The 24948-nt window shown below is 43.7% G+C and overlaps 1 protein-coding gene across 2 annotated transcripts in view; it reads right to left on the reverse strand.

Annotated features, from left to right (window-relative positions):
* Window positions 1-24948, reverse strand: part of LOC134355063 (guanine nucleotide-binding protein G(I)/G(S)/G(O) subunit gamma-5-like) — a 65379-nt gene that overhangs the window by 36932 nt on the left and 3499 nt on the right. The window lies entirely within an intron of this gene.

Genomic DNA, 24948 nt, shown 5'->3' on the forward strand with positions numbered 1-24948 from the left:
AGAACATAATAATAAAAAACACAATAAATACAAATACACAAGACATAGATTGATTGTATGTCCATAAAGATGCTGCCTGACCTACTGCATTTCTCTAGCATTGTGTGTGCATTGGCCAAGATGTCCAGCATCTGCAGTATTTCTTGAGTTTACTATAAGTAATAAAGATAACAAAGATTGCAAAGAAGATATCTGGCCTGCTTGATTTCATGGGCCAGGGCATCTGGGATGTGTCCAAGACGCTGGCGAGACAACATGAGGCGTATTGTGTGCAGTTCTGGTCACCCGGTTATGGGCTGCATGTCATTAACTTGAATGAGTGCAGAAAGATTGATGAGGGTGTTATCAGGAATGGAGGGCTTGCTAGGCAGGGCCTTTGTTAGCTGCAGGGTAGGAGACTGAGGGGTGACCTTACTGACTCAATGGAATCAAATCAGGTTTAATATCACTGGCATATGTCATGAAAGGTGTTTTTTGTGGCAACAGTACATCGCAATACATAATAAAAAAGCTATGAATTTCAATAATATTACAATTTTATATACATGTATACACAATATGTATAAAATATGTATATAAAAATACATATTCAGAATGGAATAAGTAGTGCAGAAAATATTGAGGTAGTGTTCATGGTTCGATGTCCATTCAGAAATCTGATGGGAGAGGGGAAGAAGCTGTTCCCAAAGTGTTGGGCGTGTGCCTTCAGGCTCCTGTACCTCCTCCTTGATGGTAGCAATGAGAAGAGGGCATGCCCTGGATGATGACAAATTTACAGATGGCATTAGAGTTGTGCCTAGCCGCACAGTCGTGGATGTAGCGAGAGAAGAGCAGCGGGCGAAGCACACACCCTTGAGGTGCGCCAGTGTCGATCGTCAGCGAGGAGGAGATGTAATAAGAGTAACACAGCACAGAACAGGTCCATACTGACCTCAGCATCCCCTCTGCTAGTCCCATTTGCCCATATTTGGCCCATAGCCCTCCAAGAGCCGGCTCTCTATGTACCTATCCAAATTCCTCTTAAATACTGTAATTGTACCCTCTAACAGTCCAGTCCGGGTACTCACTACTTTCTCGGTAAAGAAGATACCTCTCAGGTCTCCTCAATTTCTTCCCACTAATCCTGTAACTGTGCCCTCTAGTTTTGGTCACCCCAGCCCTCAAAGTTCAAAGATCCATCAAAGTAAAATGGATCCTTAAAGTACATAAGGATAAGTCACCATATCCAACCCTGAGGTGCATTTTCTTGTGGGCATTCACACTGTCCAAAGAAATGCAATAGAATCATTGAAAGACCGATTCCAACAAAGACAGAGAAATAACAATGTGCAAAAGATGAAAAATGGGGATGAGTAACGTTAACCCCTCTGGTTCAGGAGTCTGATGGTTGAGGGATAATAACTATTTCTGAACCTAGTGGTGTGGAACCTAAGGCTCCTATGCATCCTTCCAGAAGGTACAGCGAGAACAGAGTGTTTCCTGGGTGGTGGGGGTCTTTGATCATGGATGCTGCTTCGTGCAAGAGCGCTCCTTGTTTGAAAAGGCGCTTACATCCTAGCAATGATAACACTGAGGAATTTAAAGTTAGTGACCCTCTCCACCTTTGATCCCCTGATGAGGACTGGCTCATGGACCTCTAATTTCCTCCTTTTGAAGTCAATAATCAGCTCCTTGATTTTGTTGGCATTGAGTGAGAGGTTATTGTTTGTGTGGCAAATCCAGCACTGGATCTACAGGGCATGGGGTTGAAGCCGCCAATCTTATGTGGACAACCATTTTTGCAAAAGTCAACAAACTATGCAAATCTAAAGAGGGGAAAAATAAGCAATAAATATTGAGTACATGAGATGAAGAGTCCTTGAAAGTGTGTCCATAGGGTGTGGGAACAATTCAGTGATGGGGTGAGTGAAGTTGAGTGAAGTCATTCCCTCTGGTTCAAGAGCCTGATGGTTGAGGTATAATAATTGTTCCTGAACCTGGTGGTGTGGGACCTAAAGCTTGTGTACCTTCCTTCTGATGGTAGTAGATGTGCTCAGTGGTGGGGAGAGCTTTGTCTGTGTTGGACTGGGCTGTAGACATTTCCATTCCTGGGTACTGGTGTTCCCACAGCAGGCTGTGATACAGCCAGTTAGCATGCACCCCATTGTGCATCTACAGAAGTCTGCCAAAGTTTCTGGTGACGTTCCATATCTACACAAACTTCAACGAAATTAGGGACCTTGCCATGTCTTCTTTGTGGTGGTACTTACGGCCGATCCAGGATAGATCCTCTGATATGAACACACCAAAGAATTTAAAGGACATCGGGCCTCTTCCTCCTATTGTCAATAATCAGCTCCTTGGTTTTGCTGATGTTGAGTGAGAGGTTGCTGTGTCTCCACCCAGCCAGATTTTCAATCTCCCGCCCACATGCTGATTCGTCACTGTTACATACCTCAAGGAAATCTTGTGATTTTTTTTTCTTCTTGTGAGAATGATGTAATGGTCTTTTGGAGGTCACATGATGACCTGTGCACCGCGGGTATATAAGGGAAGACCTCAGATGACGCAGTTAGTTTTTAGTTTTTAGTTTTCCAGCTAGAACGTGTCTGTGTCTCCGTTTCTGTTACGTATTTATTTTATGACGCAGTTTCATTTTCAAAACGGAGTGTTACGTTCTGTTGCAAGGTACAATAGTGCTGGATTGGCAATTTTTGCTAGATTTGTTGATGTACCTTTTTCCAGTAGTATGGGAGAGTACAGGACCTGAAGGATTAAGAGAAGTTGGTATCATTCGCAGTTTAATAAAGGATCAACCTTATTGAGTCTTCGTTGAAGAAGTAGTGACCTGCATCGAAGATAACTCTTGCCAAAAGAGCAAGGAAGTTCACGCAAGGTTTGCTCTCTAGAAATTAAGATCAGTTGTTTTAAGCCGTTTACTTCCTTCATCGTGAATCCTTTGGACAGGACCAGCAGGAAAGTCGTGTCTATGAAGAAATCCTTCTCCAGAGAAGTCTCTCCCAATTGAACGTATAAATCTGTTGGACTTTCGAATTTACCATTTTAAGAACTGTATCTGACTTTACCGCTTTAAGAACTGTTTTTGCATTTAACTCTTTAAGAACCAGTGCCGAGTGACAATTTGTTGTACGGCTGCATAGCGGTTAACTTCCAGTTAAGGTTTTTGTTTGTTTTTTTTTATTATTTATCCATGTTTAATAAATGTTTGGTTGTTTTTGTATAATCTGTCTCGATTGATATTCATTGTTGCCGGTTACCTAACAGTCACCACCATTGATTTGGCCGATGACAGCGGTGTTGTCAGCAAATTTAAATATGGTGTTGGAGCTGTACTTAGCCTCACAGTCGTAAGTGTAAAGCGAGTAGAGTCAGAGTGGTGAGACGGGTAAGTACGCAGTCTTCTGGTGCTGATGGTAATTGTGGAGATGTTGTTGCCAACCTGGACTGACTGGGGTCTGCAAGTGAGGAAACCCAGGATTGAGTTGAAGGTGGAAAAGACTATGACTGTCCACCTTATCCACACTCCGCATGATGTTATAAACTTCAACAAGGTCATCCCTCAATCTCCTGCGCTCCAGGGAATGAAGAACCAGTGTGGTCAGCCTCTCCCTTTCACTGAGACTCTCTTATAACAATTACAGCACAGAAACAAGCTATCTCGGCCCTTCTAGTCCATGCCGAACTCTTACCCTATCCTAGTCCCACTGACCTGCACTCAGCCCATAACCGTCCATTCCTTTCCTGTCCATATATCTATCCAATTTAACTTTAAATGACAACATCGAACCTGCCTCAACCACTTCCGCTGGAAGCTCGTTCCACACAGCTACCACTCTCTGAGTAAAGAAGTTCCCCCTCATGTTACCCCGAAACTTCTGTCCTCTAATTCTCAACTCATGTCCTCTTGTTTGAATCTCACCCACTCTCAATGGAAAAAGCCTGTCCACGTCAACTCTATCAATCCCCCTCATAATTTTAAATACCTCTATCAAGTCCCCCCTCAACTTTCTACGCTCCAAAGAATAAAGACCCAACTTGCTCAACCTTTCTCTGTGACTTAGGAGATGAAATCCAAGCAACATTTTGGTAAACCTCCTCTGTACTCGCACAATTTTATTGATATCTTTCCTATAATTCGGTGACCAGAACTGTACACAATACTCCAGATTTGGTCTTACCAATGCCTTATACAATTTCAACATTACATCCCAACTCCTATACTTAATGCTCTGATTCATAAAGGCCAGCAAACCAAAAGCTTTCTTCACCACCCTATCCACATGAGACTCCATCTTCAGGGAACTGTGCACCATTATTCCTAGATCCCTCTGTTCTAAAGCATTCTTTAATGCCCTACCATTTACCATGTATGTCCTATTTTGATTAGTCCTACCAAAATGCAGCGCCTCACATTTTTCAGCATTAAACTCCATCTGCCATCTTTCAGCCCATTCTTCTAACTGGCCTAAATCTCTCTGCAAATTTCGAAAACCTACCTCATCATCCACAACACCACCTACTTAGTATCATCTGCATACTTACTAATCCAATTTACCACCCCATCATCCAGATCATTAATATATATTACAAACAACATTGGACCCAGTACAGATCCCTGAGGCACACCGCTAGACACCGTCCTCCAATCTGACACACAGTTATCCACCACTACTCTCTGGCGTCTCCCATCCAGCCACTGTTGAATCCATTTTACTACTTCAATATTAATGCCTAATGATTGAACCTTCCTAACTAACCTTCCGTGTGGAATCTTGTCAAAGGCCTTACTGAAGTCCATATAGACAACATCCACCGCTTTACCCTCGTCAACTTTCCTAGTAACCTCTTCAAAAAATTCAATAAGACTTGTCAAACATGACCTTCCACGCACAAATCCATGTTGACTCTTCCTAATCAGACCCTGTCTATCCAGAAAATTAAATACACCATCTCTAAGAATACTTACTATCAATTTACCCATCACTGACGTCAAACTCACAGGCCGATAATCGCTAGGTTCACTCTTAGAACCTTTTTTAAACAATGGAACCACATGAGCAATACACCAATCCTCCGGCACCATCCCCGTTTCTAATGACATTCGAAATATTTCTGTCAGAGACCCTGCTATTTCTAACTTCCCTCAAAGTCCTAGGGAATATCTTGTCCGGACCCAGAGACTTATCCACTTTTATATTCCTTAAAAATGCCAGTACTTCCTCCTCTTTAATCGTCATACTTTCCATAACTTCCCTACTTGTTTCCTTTACCTTACACAATTCAATATCCTTCTCCTTAGTGAATACCGAAGAAAAGAAATTGTTCAAAATCTCCCCCATCTCTTTTGGCTCCGCACATAGCCGTCCACTCTGATTCTCCAAGGGACCAATTTTATCCCTCACTATTCTTTTGCCACTAACATAACTGTAGAAACCCTTTGGATTTATTTTCACCTTACTTGCCAAAGCAGCCTCATATCTTCTTTTAGCTTTTCTAATTTCTTTCTTAAGATTCTTTTACCATTCTTTATATTCCTCGGGTACCTCATTAACTCCAAGCTGCCTATATTTATTGAAGATCTCTCTCTTTTTCTGAACCAAGTTTCTAATATCTCTTGAAAACCATGGCTCTCTCAAACTTTTAACCTTTCCTTTCAACCTAACAGGAACATGAAGATTCTGAACCCTCAAAATTTCACCTTTAAACGACCTCCATTTCTCTGTTACATCCTTCCCATAAAACAAATTTTCCCAATCCACTCCTTCTAAATCCTTTCGCATCTCCTCAAAGTTAGCCTTTCTCCAATCAAAAATCTCAACCCTGGCTCCAGACCTATCCTTCTCCATAATTACACCTAAACTAATTGTATTGTGATCACTGGAGCCGAAGTGCTCCCCAACAAATACCTCCACCACCTGCCCCATCTCATTCCCTAACAGGAGATCCAACACTGCCCCTTCTCTAGTTGGTACCTCTGTGTATTGCTTCAAAAAACTATCTAGCACACATTTTATGAACTCCAAACCAACTAGCCCTTTTACAGTATGGGCTTCCCAGTCTATGTGTGGAAAATTAAAATCTCCCACAATCACAACCATGTGCTTACTACAAATATCGGCTATCTCCTTACAAATTTGCTCCTCCAGTTCTCAGTCCCCATTAGGCGGTCTATAATACACCCCTATAAGCGTCACAACACCTCTCCTATTCCTCAATTCTACCCAAATAGCCTCCCTAGACGAGTCCACTAATCTATCCTGCCACAGCACCGCTGCTATATTTTCTCTGACAAGCAATACAACACCTCCCCCTCTTGTCCCTCCTATTCTATCATACCTGAAGCAACAAAATCCTGGAATATTTAGTTGCCAATCACACCCCTCCTGCAACCACATTTCACTAATTGCTACAACATCATATTTCCAGGTATCAATCCATGCTCTAAGCTCATCCACCTTTCTTACAATGCTCCTAGCATTAAAGTAGATGCATTTAAGAAACTCTCCACCTCCCACTCTCTGTTTATCCTTAATTGAGCAAACAACTTCGTTATCTTCTTCTTTATTCCCCTACATCAGTCTCCCTGCTCTTAGTCTCCTTAATTTGATTCCCTCCCCACAACCATTCTAGTTTAAAGTCACCTCAGTAGCCCTCGCAAATCTCCCCGCCAGGATATTGGTCCCCCTATGATCCAAGTGCAATCCTTCCCCTTTGTACAGGTCACGCCTGCGCCAATAGTGATCCCAATGATCCAAAAACCTGAATCCCTGCCCCTTGCTCCAATCCCTCAGCCACGCATTTATCCTACATCTCATTGCATTCCTACTCTCGCTGTCACGTAGCACAGACAGTAATCCCGAGATTACTACCTTTGTCGTCCTTTTTCTCAACTCCCTTCCTAACTCCCTATATTCTTCTTTCAGGACCTCTCCCCTTTCCCTACCTATGTCATTGGTACCTATATGTACCACGACCTCTGGCTCCTCTTCCTCCCACTTCAAGATCTCTTGGACGCGATCAGAAACATCTCGGACCCTGGCACCAGGGAGGCAAACTACCATCTTGGTCTCACAGAATCGCCTATCTGACCCCCTAACTAATGAGTCCCCTATTACTACTGCCCTCCTCTTTCTTTCCCTACCCTTCTGAGCTACAGGGCCGGACTCTGTGCCAGAGGCACGGCCACTGTTGCTTCCCCCAGGTATGCTGTCCCCCCCCAACAGTACTCAAACAGGAGTACTTTTTGTCAAGGGGCACAGCCACCGGGGTACTCTCTATTACCTGACTCTTCCCCTTCCCCCTCCTAACCGTGACCCACTTGTCTGCCTCCCGTGGCCCCGGTGTGACCACTTGCCTGTAACTCCTCTCTATCAACTCCTCACTCTCCCTGATCAGATGAAGGTCATCGAGCTGCATCTCCAGTTCCCTAACGCGGTCTCTTAGGAACTGCATCTCAACGCACCTGGTGCAGGTGTGGATGTCCGGGAGGCTTGGAGACTCCACTCCCTCCCACATCCGGCACTGAGAACAACAAGCTGCCCTCACACTCATACTTCCCCCTCTCTTCAAATAACAGTGAAAAAAAAATGAATAACCAAACCCACTTCGCCTCGCCCGTTTCCACCTAAGCCCATTTAGCCAAAGCCCTTAAGCCTTCACTCTACTCCCGGCTCACTCCGCTGCCCGCTATATAAGGCTGTGTTCCTTTTAAATCTTCCTCATTTCCCTCCACGACGTCACACGCCTGCACCGTCCTGCCTCTCTCGACACTGATGAAAAAAAACGAAAAATTTAAACAAGGCTTCCTCCACACTCCCGCTCCGAATCTCAGTATTCTTTCTCCTAATTAAACTTGAATCAGGATTTGAGTCCTTTTAAATCTTCCTCGTTTCCCTCTTGTTCTGGATCCATCCTTGTAAATCTCTTCTGTACCTTCTGCAACTTGACAGTATCGGAGTGAGCAAGATCAGACACACAATAGCCCAAGTGCAGTCTCACTAACCACATACTGTATATAACTACAACATAATGTCTCTGTTCCTAAACTTGATAACTTGACTCATGGGTTGGGGCAGAGAGAAGGTCATTTTTTCCCCCGATGGTCTAGTCATCTAAAAATAGAGAATTTAACAAGATTTCAAGCTTCCAAGAAGTTTTAATGTCATTTCCAGTACACAAGTATAAAAGAGAACAAAATAATTGTTCCTCCAGATATGATGCAGCCCAAAAAAAAAACCATAACAACATAAGGAACACAATAATAAAAAAGAACACAGTAATATAAATACAAAAGATAGCTTATCTCCATAAATTGTGTGTCCATAAAATGATGCTGGCACAGGAGTGTCTATACATTTGGTGACTCTGACAGAAGTAGTGGTGGTTAGGGGTGTGGAGGGGTGGGTTAGTGGGTGGGGGTGTTGATCAGCCTTACTGCTTGGGCAAAGTAACTGTTTTTGAGTCTGATGGTCCTGGTGTGGATGCTACGTAGCCCCCTCCCTGATGGGAGTGGGACAAACAGTCCATGAGCAGGTGGGTGGGATCCTTCATGTTACTGGCTTTTTTCTGGCACCTTTCTGTGTGGACTGTATGTCCTTGATGGTGGGCAGGCTGGTTCCGGTGATATGTTGGTGAGAGCGAGAAGAATTTAAAGATATAAGATTAGCTTTGTTTTCCATACATACATAAAAACATACAGTGATATACACCATTTGTGGTTAGCACTATGCTTTCCAATGCCAGTGATCAGCGAATGGTGTTGAATTCTGCCACCATCTGTAAGGACTCTCTAACCGATCTATGCCCCTATCAGATCACCTGCCAGTCTCCTAGGTCCCAATAAGAACCATCCCAATGTCTTCAGTCTCTCCTTATAAGCACAGCCCTCCATTCTAGACAGCGCCCTGGTGAGTCTCATCTGCACCTTCTCTATTGCTGCACAACCCTGCTGCAGCGTGGCTGATAGAACTGTACACAATGTTCTCAAGTGCAGGCCAGCCAATGTTTCGCACAACTGCAACAGTAGTGTAGCGGTCCGCGTACCGCTTTACGGTGCCAGCATTTGGGGTTCAATTCCTGTCACTTCCTCAAAGGAGTTGGTACGTTCTCCCCGTGACCGTGTGGGTTTCCTCTGGGTGCTCCAGTTTCCTCCCACAGTCCAAAGACATAAAGCACTGAGCAAAAATCTTTGGTACATATATAGCGAGGGTGCCTCAGACTTGTGCACATTACTGTATTTGTCAACGTGGAGCAGGGAGTGAGTTTGTTTAACTAGTTGGTGGGGGGAATGGGAAGCCAAGGATGTTGGGAATGGCGAGGGTTGAGCACTGTGTGAGGGGTATGGGACAAGTGGCAGAGAAGGAGTGCCAGGGACAGGGGAGGCATGGGTGCAGACACATCCAGCCCTGAGTCACCAGGCAAATTTATTTGATTCAAATTGGTTCATTGACCATTACACAATGTCTGGTGCTTCCCGATCCCTACCCTCTTCCTTCCCATTTTCCCAACCATGATTCCCCTCTCCCTGACTTCTTCCCACTCCCAGGAGTGTGATGGTGGAAGGGTCATAACTGTTCCTTAACCTGGTGGCATGGAACCTGAGGCTCCTGTACCTCCACCCTGATGGCAGCAGCAGGAACAGAGCATTGCCTGGATGGTGGTGGTCCGAGATGATGGATGCTGCTTTCCCGACCACGATTCCCCTCTCCCTGCCCCCTTCTCACTCTCAATCCACAACAGAGACCCAGATCAGAATCAGGTTTATCATCACTCACATATGTCATGAAATTGGTTTGTTTTTTTGTGGCAACAGTACGGTGTAATACATAAAATTACTACAGTACCGTGCAAAAGGTCTTGGGCACCTTAGCCATAGAGTATGTGCCTCAGCCTTTTGCCCAGTATTGTATACATTAGGTTTAGTTATTTGGGGATGTGCTATGTTGGAGCTAGAAGTATGGTGACACTTGTGGACTGTCCCCAGAGGGAGGGTGGTGGGTATATGGAATGAACTCCCAGCGGAAGTGGTAGAGGGAGGTGCAATTACAACGTTCAAAATACATCTGGACAGGTATATGGATAGATCGAGAGGGAAATGATCCAAATGCAGGCATCCACAGGAAATGTCTGCAAGCAAATGAGTCTCAGGATAGTATATGTTGAAATATATACGCAGTGGCCACTTTATTAGGAGCACCAGTACACCTGCTCGTTAATGCAAAATTCTAATCAGCCAATCATGTGGCAGCAACTCAATGCGTTAAAGCATGCAGAAATGGTTAAGAGGTTCAGTTGTTGTTCCTACTAAACGTCAGAAATGTGATCTAAGTGACTTTGACCATGAAATGATTGTTGGTACCAGATGGGGTGGTTTGAGTATCTCAGAGACTGCTGATCTCCTGGGATTTTCACGCATAACAGTCTCTAGAGTTTACAGAGAATGGTGCAAAAAACAAAAACACATCCAGTGAGCGGCCATTCTGTGGGTGAAAACGCCTCGTTAATGAGAGAGGTCAGAGGAGAATGACCAGACTGGTTCAAGCTGACCGGAGGGCAACAGTAACTCAAATAGTCACGCGTTACAACTGTGGTGTGCAGAAGAGCATCTCTGAACACTCAATACATTGAACTTTGAAGCGGATGGGCTACAGCAGCAGAAGATCATGAATATACCCTCAGTGGCCACTTTATTAGGTACAGGAGGTAGATAATAAAGTATTATTAATACTGAGTATACATACTTCGATAATAAATTTACTTTGACCTTTGGCTCAGTTGGCAACCCTATCAATTTACAAGTCAGCTTGCTTCTGTGCTGTGTAACTGTGACTATGGGGGTGCCATAGTAGCGTAGGGGTTAGCACGGCATTATTACAGCTTGGGGCAATTGTGTTCAGAGTTCAGCCCTCTGGAAGGAGTTTGTACATTCTTCCTGTGAATGTGTGGGTTTCCTCCGGGTGCTACGGTCTCCTCTCACTTACCAGTTAGTAGATTAATTGGTCGTTGTAAATTGTCCTGTGTAGAGGCCGGCGTTAGAAAGGTGGGGTGTTGGTGGCACGGCTCGTTGGGCTGCAAGGGGATTTTCCACGCTGTATCTATGCAACTGTTCAACTGTTCTCATTCCTGGCTCTTGGGCTGAAACTTTGGCACAACATGACCTGTGCATTCCTTAAAGATTTATTTCAGATATTCAGCTGCCCTGGCAGCTTGCTCTGGTACTGTGTAAGTACTTGACAGAACATTTCTCACACACAGTCTTGGAGGAACTCGCCAGTCAGGAAGCATGCACGAAGGGTCGCATAGCAGTCTACTCCAATCAGAGTGCAGCACCAGCTCTGACTGACAGGGTCTCACCCAATCACCCTCGTATATTATGGGAATCATTTATAAGCCTCTGAATACTAGCCAAGATGTGGGGTGGAGATTGCAAACTGAGCTGGAAAAAGCATGTAATAAGGGTAATAACACAACTGTAATGGGGACTTCAAAATGCAAGGGGATTTGGAAAATCAGGTTGGTGTCAGATCGCAAGAGAGGGAATTTGTTGAAAGCTTACGAGATGGCTTTTTAGAACAGCTTGTGCTTGAGCCTACTCGGGGAAAGGCTATCTTAGATTGGGTGCCGTGTAATAACCAAGATCTTATTTGGGAGCTTAATGTAAAGGAACCCTTAGGAGGCAGTGATCATAATATGATTGAATTCATACTGCAGTTTGAGAGGGAGAAGCACAAGTCACGAGTATCAGTATCACAACGGAATAAAGGGAATTAAAGAGGCATAAGAAAGGAGCTTGCCCAGGAGGATTGGGGTGGGGGGGGGGGGATGATACTGGCAGGGATGATTGCAGAGAAGAGGTGGCTGAAGTTTCTGGAAATAGTTCACAAGGTGCAGGGTTGATATGTCCCACAGAGAAGAAAATTCTCAAATGGCGGGGGTAGGCAACCATGACTGACAAAGGAAGTTGAGGACTGCATTAAAACCAAGGAAAGGGCATATAAGGTAGCAAAAGTGAGTGGGAAGGTGAATAATTAGGAAGCTTTTAGGAAACAAAGGGCAACTAAAAAAAGCTACAAGAAGGGAAAAGATGAAACATGAGAGCAGACTAGCCAATAATACGTATAAAGCAGGATACTAAAAGTTTTTTCAGTTGTATAAGGAGTAAGAAGGAGGAAGGAGGTGAGAGTTGATATTGGACCATTGGAAAATGATTCTGGTCAGGTAGTAATGGGGGACAAGAAATGGCAGATGAACTTAATGGGTACTTTGCATCTGTCTTCACTGTGGAAGACACTAGCAGTGTGTCAGAGGTCTGTGAGTGTCAGGGAGCAGGAGTGAGTGCCATTGTTATTACAAAGGAAGAAGTGCTGGGCAAACTCAAAAGTCTTAAGGTGGATAAGTCACTTGGACCAGATGGACTACATCCCAGAGTCCTGAGAGAGGTTGCTGAAGAGATAGCAGATGCATTGGTCATGATCTTTCAAGAATTACTTGATTCTGACATAGTTCCTCCAGGGAAATGGAAGATTGCAAATGTCACTCCACTCTTTAAGAAGGGAGAAACACAAAAGAAAGGCAATTATAGGCCAGTTAGCCTAATTTCAGTGGTTGGGAAAGTCTATTATTAAGGATGAGGTTTCCAGGTACATGGAGACTAATGATAAAATAAGTCAAAGTTAGCATGGTTTCTGTAAAGGAAACCTTGCCTGACAAATCTGTTAGAGTTCTTCGAGGAAGTACCAAGCAGGGTGGACAAAAGAGAGGCAGTGGACGTCATTTACTTGGATTTTCAGAAGGCATTTGATAAGGTGCCACACATGAGGCTGCTAAACAAGATAAAATCCTGTGGCGTTACAGGAAAGATGTTGGCATGGATAGAGGGATGGCTGACAGGCAGAGGGCAGCGAGTGGGAATAAAGGGGGCCTTTTCTGGCCAGTTGCTAGTGACTAGTGGTGTTCCTCAGGGGTCAGTATTGGGACTGCTACTTTTCACATTATTTTTCGATGATTTAGATAATGGGATTGATGGCTTTGTGGCAAATTTTGCAGATGATACCAAGGTAGGTGAAGGGGTAGGTAGTGCTGAGGAAGCAATGTAATTGCAGAAGGATGTGGACAAATTGGAAGAATGGACAAAAAGTGGCAGATGGAATATGGTGTTGGGAAATGTATGATTATACATTTTGGTAAAAGGAACGAAAGTGCGGACAATTATCTAAATGGAGAGAAGGTTCAAGTATCCGAGGTGTAGAGGGACTTAGGAGTCCTCGTGCAAAACTCTCAGAAGGTTAATTTACAGGTTGAGTCTGCGGTGAAGAAGGCAAATGTAATGTTGGCATTTATTTCAAGGGGAATAGAATATAAAAATCAAGGAGATAATGCTGAACCTTTATAAGACACTTGTCAGGCTGCACTTGAGATTTGTCAACAGTTTTGGGCCCCATATCTCAGAAAAGATGTGTTGTCATTGGAGAGAGTCCAGAGGAGATTCATGAGGATGATTCTGGGAATGAAGGGGTTAACATATGAGGAGCATTTGGCAGCTTAGGGCCTGTACTCACTGGAACTTAGAATAATGCAGGGGGATCTCATTGAATCCTACCGAATGGAGAAAGGACTAGATAGGGTGAATGTGGAGAGGATGTTTCCTATGGTGGAGTATCCAGAACTTGAGGACACAGCCTCAAAATTGAGGGGCGACCCTTTAGAATAGAGGTAAGGAGGAATTTTTTAGACAGAGTTGTGAATCTGTGGAATCTTCTGCCACAGACTGTGGTGGAGGCCAAAAGTCCATGGGTGTATCTAAGGTGGAAGGTGATAGTTTCCCAATCAGTCAGGGTATCAAAGGATATGGTGAGAAGGCAGTTATTTGGGGTTGAGTGGGATCCGGGATCAGCCATGATGGAATGGTGGAGTAGACTCGATGGGCTGAATGGCCTAATTCTGCTCCTTGTCTTATGGTCTTATGGTGTCTTCCCCCTTTCTTACCTGTCCTGAAGAAGGGTCTCAACCCAAAACATCAACTGTTCATTTCCATGCACGCTGCTTGACCAGCTGAGTTTGTCCAAAACTTTGTGTATGTTACTTTGGATTTCCAGCATCTGCAGAGTTTCTTGTGTTTAGAATAAGAAGGTGGGGCTTGGGAATCTGTAGTGGAAGTGTGGGATAAGGACAGGAAATTTGGGAGGGTGTGGAGGACAGAATTATTGACTGAATTCATGTCTCCTTCATCTGAAATCACGACGGAATTAGAATCAGAATCAGCAGATGTCGTAAAAAGTGTCCCACTATCACTCTCCATTTCTTTCCCTCTTTCTTCAATGTCATGAACTCTGAATGTTACAGCATCTATCATTAAGGACATCATCACACAGGACACACCCTCTTCTCATTGTTACCATCAGGGAGGAGGTACAGGAGCCTGAAGATTCAACGATTTAGGATCAGCTTCTTCCCCTCTGCATCAGATTTCTGGATGGACAATGAACCCAACAACACTACCTCACTACTTTTTCCCTCTCTTTTTGCACCACTTATATATATTCATTGAAATTTATAGTTTTTATTATTATGTATTATGTTCCCACTGCTGCTTGTAAGGAGTTTGCAAGTTCTCCCCATCACTGTGTGGGTTTCCTCCAGGTGCTTTGGTTTCCTCCCACACTCCAAAGACATACGGGTGGATAGGTTAATTGGTCATTGTAAATTGTCCTGTGATTAGTCTACGGTTAAATTGGGAGTTGCTAGGCGGCGTGACTCGACAAGCCTATTCCATGATGTATCTCAACAAATAAATTTTAAAGAGTATTGCAATGTACTGCTGCCATAAAAGAACAAATTTCACGACATGGGTCAGTGAAATTAAACCTGATTCTGATTCTCAACAAGGACAGGAAGTTTGGGAGAGTGGGGATAGAAACATTCTGGTAAGATGGGCGAGTTCGGACGCAGGGGCCCCTTTTTCTTGTTAAATGTGTTTTTTTTATGATTGTAAGATATTACTGGATTCCAAGAACTGTGGGTACTGCAGGTCTACACCATCAGTGAGCTGCTTGTTGGTCGGTGTAGCCGGCGGACATGTTGGAGGAGCCAGAATTGAATTCGGAGGAGCTGTGTTGGAAACATCGGAAATGGTGTGTGTATTGTAACTATGGGTGATGGCCTTGGATGTTTCTCTTGCGATCACAAGACCCTGTTGGACATTGATAACGTAAGATGCCGCAGGCCTTTTCCCCTTGTTTGGTGGTACAGCAAGTGGTCCGGAGCTTGGTTGTAATGAGAACCAGGCCTCAGGCCGTGTGCTACAGTCCGGGAGAGGAGACACTGGAGTGGTATAGCATGGTGTCCATGTACGGTTTTCCTCTCCTGTCAGTGCTGCCCTCTGGTGTTTGATCAATGGAATGACAGGCAGATTGCAGCGTTCAGAACTGTACCATCAATTTCTTATTTGCGTGACTATGTTTTGCTTGCTATCTTGAATATGCTGCGTATTTTTTAGCACCTTGGTCCCAGAGCAATGGTGTTTCGTTTGGCTGTATCCATGTTTGGTTGAATGATAATTAAACTTGATTTGATTTGACTTTATCAGAATCGGAATCAGGTCTATTATCACTGGCATGTGACGTAAAATTTGTTAACTTAGCAGCAGCAGTTCAATGCAATACATAATCTAGCAGAGGCAAAAAATAAATAAAATAAAAATAATAATAATAAACAAGTAAATCAATTACATATATTGAGTATACTAAAAAAATGCAAAAACAGAAATTCTGTATATTTAAAAAAAGTGAGGTAGTGTCCAAAGATTCAATGTCTATTTAAGAATCAGATGGCAGAGGGGAAGAAGCTGTTCCTGAATCGCTGAGTGTGTGCCTTCAGGTTTATGTATCTCCTACCCGATGGTAACAGTGAGAAAAGGGCATGTCCTGGGTGCTGGAGATCTTTAATAATGGACGCTGCTTTTCTGAGACACTGCTCCCTGAAGATGTCCTGGGTACTTTGTAGGCTAGTACCCAAGATGGAGCTAACTAGATTTACAACCCTCTGCAGCCTCTTTCGGTCCTGTGCAGTAACCCCTCCATACCAGACAGTGATGCAGCCTGTCAGAATGCTCTCCACGGTATATCTATAGAAGTTTTTGAGTGTATTTGTTGACATGCCAAATCTCTTCACACTCCTAATGAAATACAGCTGCTGTCTTGCCTTCTTTATAACTACATCAATGTGTTGGGACCAGGTTAGAATCTCAGAGATCTTGACACCTGGGAACTTGAAACTGCTCACTCTCTCCACTTCTGATCCCTCTATGAGGATTGGTATGTGTTCCTTCGTCTTACCCTTCCTGAAGTCCACAGTTCTTTCGTCTTACTGACGTTGAGTGCCAGGTTGTTGCTGCGACACCAGTTCATCAGTTGGCATATCTCACTCCTGTACGCCCTCTCATCACCACCTGAGATCCTACCAACAATGGTTGTATCATCAGCAAATTTGTAGATGGTATTTGAGCTATGCCTAGCCACACAGTCATGTGTATAGACAGAGTAGAGCAGTAGGCTAAGCACACACGCCTGAGGTGCACCAGCATTGATCATTAGTGAGGAGGATATGTTATCACCAATTGGCACAGATTGTGGTCTTCCAGTTAGGAAGTTGAGGATCCAATTGCAGAGGGAGGTACAGAGGCCCAGGTTCTGCAACTTCTCAATCAGGATCGTGGGAATGATGATATTACATACTGAGCTATAGTCGATGAAAGGCATTCTGACATAGGTGTTTGTGTTATCCAGGTGGTCTGAAGCTGTGTGGAGAGCCACTGAAATTTTAAGGTGCTTGGAAGTAGGTACAGAGGAGATATCAGGGGTAAGTTTTTTTTACTCAGAGTGGTGAGTGTGTGGAATGGACTGCCGGCGATTGTGGTATACGATAGGGTCTTTTAAGAGACTCCTGAATAGGTACATGGAGCTTAGAAAAATAGAGGGCTATGGGTAATTTCTAAGGTAAGGACATGTTTGGCACAGCTTTGTGGGCCTTAGGGCCTGTATTGTGCTGTAGGTTTTCTATGTTTCTATGAGATTGTATCTGCCGTTGACCTATTGTGGCGATAGGCAAATTGCAATGGGTCCAGATCCTTGCTGAGGCAGGAGTTCAGTCTAGTCATAACCAACCTCTCAAAGCATTTCACCACTGTAGACGTGAGTGCTACCAGGCGATAGTCACTAAGGCAGCCCACATTATTCTCCTTAGGCACTGGTATAATTGTTGCCTTTTTGAAGCAAGTGGGAACTTCTGCCCGTAGCAGTGAGAGGTTGAAAATGTCCTTGAGTACTCCCGCTAGTTGGTTGGCACAGGTTTTCAAAGCCTTACCAGGTACTCCATCAGGACCTTCTGCCTGGCGAGGGTTCACTCTCTTTAAAGAGAGTCTAACATCGGCCACTGAGACAGAGATCACAGGATCATCAGGTGCAGCAGGGATCTTTTTTTTAGACAATGAGAACACTCAGTCCTCTTTTACTGTCATTCAGAAATGCATATATGCATTAAGAAATGATACAATGTTTCTCCAGAGTGATATCACAGAAAACAGGACAAACCAAAGACTAACACTGACAGAACCACATAATTATAACATATAGTTACAGCAGTGCAAAGCAATACCATAATTTGATGAAGAACAAACCATGAGCACAGTAAATAAAGTCTCAAAAGTCCCCGAGTCGATCGACTCCCGAGTCCCCGATAGCAGGCGGCAAAAGGGAGAAACTCCCTGCCATAAACCTCCAGGCACCGTCAACTTGCTGATGCCTTGGAAGCAGCTGACCACAGCCAACACTGAGTCTATCCGACCAAAAACTTCGAGCCTCCGACCAGCCCCTCCGATACAGCCTCCCGAGCGCCATCCTCTGCTGAGCACCTTCGACCTCGCCCCGGCCACTTAAACACGCAAAGCCAAGGATTTCGGGGCCTTTTGCTCCGGAGATTCCGGTTACCACACAGTAGCAGCGGCAGCGAAGCGGGCATTTCAGAAGTTTTCCAGATGTTCCTCCGTACTCTCACGTCCGTCTCCATCAAATCAGAATTGTGCACGGTCCCCTACTTGACAGATAACAGATATTCATCACTGGACAGGCCACGCGCACTGCCGTCGCACCGCCATCTTCTCCTCCCGACAGGTACTCCTTCGGGATCTACACAGCTGTGGTTGTGTTCTCCCTCTCAAAGCGGGTATAGAAGGCGTTGTGTTCATCTGGTAGTGAAGCATCACTGCCACTCACGCTATTGGGTTTCGCTTTGTAGGAAGTAACGTCTTGCAAACCCTGCCAGAGTTACCGTGCATCCGATGTCGCCTCCAACCTCGTTCGAAATTGTCTCTTTATTTGAAACATTGGCCCGAAGGGGTGAATCAGTAATGTGAGTTCAGCCTCATTATTGCTCCCTGATTCTCTTTCCTCTTTCTTCCATGTTACGAGCTCTGAGGTCATTCATACACAGGTGATTCTTCAATTAGGGGCACTTTGACTACTTGAAATTGCGAAAAACGAAATTTCTTGAAACTCTGTTTTGTTTATGTTATAACTAAAGCTTTTATAGGCATCTGTTAGTCTCGTGAGACCATGCATTTGCGCCTTGGAAGGTTTCCAGGGCGCAGGCCTGGGCAAGGTTTTACGGAAGACCAGCAGTTGCCTGTGCTGCAAGTCTCCCCTTTCCACGCCACCGATGTTGTCCAAGGGAAGGGCATTAGGACCCGTACAGCTTGGCATCAGTGTCATAGAAACATAGAAACATAGAAAATAGGTGCAGGAGTAGGCCATTCGGTCCTTCGAGCCTGCACCGCCATTTATTATGATCATGGCTGATCCTCCAACTCAGAACCCCGCCCCAGCCTTCCCTCCATACCCCCTGACCCCCGTAGCCACAAGGGCCATATCTAACTTCCTCTTAAATATAGCCAATGAACCGGCCTCAACTGTTTCCTGTGGCAGAGAATTCCACAGATTCACCACTCTCTGTGTGAAGAAGTTTTTCCCCATCTCGGTCCTAAAAGGCTTCCCCTCTATCTTCAAACTGTGGCCCCTCGTTCTGGACTTCCCCAACATCGGGAACAATCTTCCTGCATCTAGCCTGTCCAATCCCTTTAGGATCTTATATGTTTCAATCAGATCCCCCCTCAATCTTCTAAATTCCAATGAGTACAAGCCCAGTTCATCCAGTCTTTCTTGATATGAAAGTCCTGCCATCCCAGGAATCAATCTGGTGAACCTTCTTTGTACTCCCTCTATGGCAAGGATGTCTTTCCTCAGATTAGGGGACCAAAACTGCACACAATACTCCAGGTGTGGTCTCACCAAGGCCTTGTACAACTGCAGTAGTACCTCCCTGCTCCTGTACTCGAATCCTCTCGCTATAAATGCCAGCATACCATTCGCCTTTTTCACCGCCTGCTGTACCTGCATGCCCACTTTCAATGACTGGTGTATAACGACACCCAGGTCTTGTTGCACCTCCCCTTTTCCTAATCGGCCACCATTCAGATAATAATCTGTTTTCCTATTTTTGCCACCAAAGTGGATAACTTCACATTTATCCACATTAAATTGCATCTGCCATGAATTTGCCCACTCACCCAACCCATCCAAGTCACCCTGCATCCTCTTAGCATCCTCCTCACAGCTAACACTGCCACCCAGCTTCGTGTCATCCGCAAACTTGGAGATGCTGCATTTAATTCCCTCATCCAAGTCATTAATATATATTGTAAACAACTGGGGTTCCAGCACTGAGCTTTGCGGTACCCCACTAGTCACCGCCTGCCATTCTGTAAAGGTCCCGTTTATTCCCACTCTTTGCTTCCTGTCTGCTAACCAATTCTCCACCCACACCAATACCTTACCCCCAATACCATGTGCTTTAAGTTTGCACACTAATCTCCTGTGTGGGACCTTGTCAAAAGCCTTTTGAAAATCCAAATATACCACATCCACTGGTTCTCCCCTATCCACTCTACTAGTTACATCCTCAAAAAATTCTATGAGATTCGTCAGACATGATTTTCCTTTCACAAATCCATGCTGACTTTGTCCGATCATTTCACCGCTTTCCAAATGTGCTGTTATCACATCCTTGATAACTGACTCCAGCAGTTTCCCCACCACCGACGTTAGGCTAACCGGTCTATAATTCCCCGGTTTCTCTCTCCCTCCTTTTTTAAAAAGTGGAGTTACATTAGCCACCCTCCAATCCTCAGGAACTAGTCCAGAATCTAACGAGTTTTGAAAAATTATCACTAATGCATCCACTATTTCTTGGGCTACTTCCTTAAGCACTCTAGGATGCAGACCATCTGGCCCTGGGGATTTATCTGCCTTCAATCCCTTCAATTTACCTAACACCACTTCCCTACTAACATGTATTTCGCTCAGTTCCTCCATCTCACTGGACCCTCTGTCCCTTACTATTTCTGGAAGATTATTTATGTCCTCCTTAGTGTCGTCACAGAGCAATGTGTGGTTAAGTGCCTTGCTCAAGGACACACACGCTGCCTCAGCCAAGGCTCGAACTAGCGACCTTTGAATCACTAGACAAACGCCTTAACCACTTGGCCACGCGCCAACACTTAACCCCCTTTATTATGTTGTTTAACATCTGTTTGTCGTTCAGTGTAATTTTTGTGCAATAAAACTCTTATGGTGTATATTAGAATCCCTTTTTATAAAACAAAATATAAATACATTTTTGATGTTGTGAGATAAGGGCGGTTAATCTATAATAAAACAAAAAGAGAAAACTGCAGGGTTATAGAAATATCAGGTTGCACTAACATTGAAAGAACATCTATGTCAATATTGTAAATTGTTAAATTAGAGTAGAAATGGCCAGTTCTAACATGTTTTGGCCTCAGCTTGAAGAATATGATATTGAATCCAGAAGGTTCCCACAGCTAATGAATCTATTTGCTGAAGCAGAGTCATTTACAAACCAGAGCTAATTTGTACCCACAAAGCCTGGAAAGAGCATACAAGTGATCAGCTTTTTGAGACCAGGCAGAATTCTATGCTCTTCTTTCAACAGATCTCTAACATCTGCCTTAACATTTTTGATAAGATCTCAATTAAATATATCACAATAAAGGGCCCATGATTTTGGACTGAACTATCTTGCTAAATTATTTCTTCTTTGCTAAAGTTTTCTTCTTTGGTTGGGAATTGTCAAAATAAGGCTTCCACTGGTAAGTTAATAGTAGATGAAATTTTAACTGACATTTGTTTGTTTTGTCATTTTGATCTGTTGCATATTCAATGGTGTATATTGATATTTGAATACTGAAAAAAAATCATTAAAATATATACACTGCCAACGAGTCTAACATTGGTTGACTATGACCACTAAATTAGATAGTTAAAAGTTCAAATCTATTAAAAATACAAACTAAAGCTTTATTTCCCATCAAAATATGCACTGTAATGACAAAATACTTCTGACCTTGACAGACAATGGTTTTAGTTTCCTATGAACTCTGATAAAATATCTATCTAACTAGAAGCAACTCTTACAATTAAAAACACATCCATAGAGTCTACTGTTTATCAAAATTCCATAAGAGATCACAGTTTTTAAGGCAGGAGCTGGAGAAATGTTAAAACATCCACATGAAACCTGAACACAGGCTGCTCAGCTAAACTAGGCGTTGTCTAATTAAAAACAATGCTTACAAAACATCTACCAAGGCTGGAATAAGCAGCAATTCAAATTTCAAGCAGATTATGGAGATCATTACTTTTCAACCGCCCATAAGACAGAACTCTTATTAACACTGACAAAACATTTACTCAACCATCTACACACTTGCTTTTACATCAGTAAGACATTCACAGAAATCTCAACAACTCTGAAAAAAGTAACACTTGAAATTTGAAGCACCTTCTTGTAGTCTCATATGAATAGGTGAAGCCACGGGAAAGTGGAGGTCACTCTGTTCTTGTTGCTGGCCTACTGGAGATTCTGGCGGGATATTCTCTGCTATAAAACTTTGTGCTGCCTGTCTTTTCTTATCAGCAGTCCTTTTGTTTCTTTGATTAACTCTCCACTGTCGTCTTTTCAGTCTGTTTGCACTTCGATAATTGTGAGGTGATTTTAAGTTTTCCTGTCCCCCTTCGTTTTTTTGTATCTCTTTCTCTTTCAAGGTACTACTGATTTGGTCTTTAATTGTGCCTTTGTATTTTTTTTTAATCGGACTGCTGATGATCTTGGGACCATCTTGACAATTTCACCGCCATTTGTGTGATGGTAATGACATTTCACACTTTTTAAAGAAAATGTTGGCTAAGTCTTGCACTTGCTAACTCACCCAGATAGCTAGCTTCTAAATATACTTTAAATATACAGAATTAAAGTGAAGTTATTTATTTCTCAGTTAAAACACTCAATAGTAATATAGAAACATAGAAACATAGAAAATAGGTGCAGGAGTAGGCCATTCGGCCCTTCGAGCCTGCACCGCCATTCATTATGATCATGGCTGATCATCCAATTCAGAACCCAGCCTTCCCTCCATACCCCCTGACCCCTGTAGCCACAAGGGCCATATCTAACTTCCTTTTAAACATAGCTAATGAACTGGCCTCAACAGTTTGCTGTGGCAGAGAATTCCACAGATTCACCACTCTCTGTGTGAAGAAGTTTTTCCTAACCTCGGTCCTAAAAGGCTTCCCCTCTATCCTCAAACTGTGACCCCTCGTTCTAGACCTCCCCAACATCGGGAACAATCTTCCCGCATCTAGCCTGTCCAATCCCTTTAGGATCTTATACGTTTCAATCAGATCCCCCCTCAATCTTCTAAATTCCAACGAGTACAAGCCCAGTTCATCCAGTCTTTCTTCATATGAAAGACCTGCCATCCCAGGAATCAATCTGGTGAACCTTCTTTGTACTCCCTCTATGGCAAAGATGTCTTTCCTCAGATTAGGGGACCAAAACTGCACACAATACTCCAGGTGTGGTCTCACCAAGGCCTTGTACAACTGCAGTAGTACCTCCCTGCTCCTGTACTCGAATCCTCTCGCTATAAATGCCAGCATACCGTTCGCCTTTTTCACCGCCTGCTGTACCTGCATGCCCACTTTCAATGACTGGTGTATAATGACACCCAGGTCTCGTTGCACCTCCCCTTTTCCTAATCGGCCACCATTCAGATAATAATCTGTTTTCCTATTTTTGCCACCAAAATGGATAACTTCACATTTATCCACATTAAATTGCATCTGCCATGAGTTTGCCCACTCACCCAACCTATCCAAGTCACCCTGCATCCTCTTAGCATCTTCCTCACTGCTAACACTGCCACCCAGCTTTGTGTCATCTGCAAACTTGGAGATGCTGCATTTAATTCCCTCATCCAAGTCATTAATATATATTGTAAACAACTGGAGTCCCAGCACTGAGCCTTGCGGTACCCCACTAGTCACCGCCTGCCATTCTGAAAAGGTCCCGTTTATTCCCACTCTTTGCTTCCTGTCTGCTAACCAATTCTCCACCCACACCAATACCTTACCCCCAATACCGTGTGCTTTAAGTTTGCACACTAATCTCCTGTGTGGGACCTTGTCAAAATCCTTTTGAAAATCCAAATATACCACATCCACTGGTTCTCCCCTATCCACTCTACTAGTTACATCCTCAAAAAATTCTATGAGATTCGTCAGACATGATTTTCCTTTCACAAATCCATGCTGACTTTGTCCAATCATTTCACCGCTTTCCAAATGTGCTGTTATCACATCCTTGATAACTGACTCCAGCAGTTTCCCCACCACCGACGTTAGGCTAACCGGCCTATAATTCCCCGGTTTCTCTCTCCCTCCTTTTTTAAAAAGTGGGGTTACATTAGCCACCCTCCAATCCTCAGGAACTAGTCCAGAATCTAATGAGTTTTGAAAAATTATCACTAATGCATCCACTATTTCTTGGGCCACTTCCTTAAGCACTCTGGGATGCAGACCATCTGGCCCTGGGGATTTATCTGCCTTCAATCCCTTCAATTTACCTAACACCACTTCCCTACTAACATGTATTTCGCTCAGTTCCTCCATCTCACTGGACCCTCTGTCCCTTACTATTTCTGGAAGATTATTTATGTCCTCCTTAGTGAAGACAGAACCAAAGTAATTATTCAATTGGTCTGCCATGTCCTTGCTCCCCATAATCAATTCACCTGTTTCTGTTTGCAGGGGACCTACTTTTGTCTTTACCAGTCTTTTCCTTTTTACATATCTATAAAAGCTTTTACAGTCTGTTTTTATGTTCTCTGCCAGTTTTCTCTCATAATCTTTTTTCCCCTTCCTAATTAAGCCCTTTGTCCTCCTCTGCTGAACTCTGAATTTCTCCCAGTCCTCAGTTGAGCCACTTTCTCTGGCTAATTTGTATGCTACTTCTTTGGAATTGATACTATCCCTAATTTCTCTTGTCAGCCACGGGTGCACTACCTTCCTTGATTTATTCTTTTGCCAAACTGGGATGAACAATTGTTGTAGTTCATCCATGCAACCTTTAAATGCCTGCCATTGCATATCCACCGTCAATCCTTGAAGTGTCATTTGCCAGTCTATCTTAGCTAATTCACGTCTCATACCTTCAAAGTTACCCCTCTTTAAGTTCAGAACCTTTGTTTCTGAATTAACTACGTCACTCTCCATGTTAATGAAGAATTCCACCATATTATGGTCACTCTTACCCAAGGGGCCTCTCACGACAAGATCGCTAATTAACCCTTCCTCATTGCTCAAAACCCAGTCCAGAATAGCCTGCTCTCTAGTCGGTTCCTCGACATGTTGGTTCAAAAAACCATCCCGCATACATTCCAAGAAATCCTCTTCCTCAGCACCTTTACCAATTTAGTTCACCCAGTCTACATGTAGATTGAAGTCACCCATTATAACTGCTGTTCCTTTATTGCACACATTT

Source organism: Mobula hypostoma, chromosome 12 (genome assembly GCF_963921235.1).
Source record: "Mobula hypostoma chromosome 12, sMobHyp1.1, whole genome shotgun sequence".
NCBI classification, from domain to species: Eukaryota; Metazoa; Chordata; class Chondrichthyes; order Myliobatiformes; family Myliobatidae; genus Mobula; species Mobula hypostoma.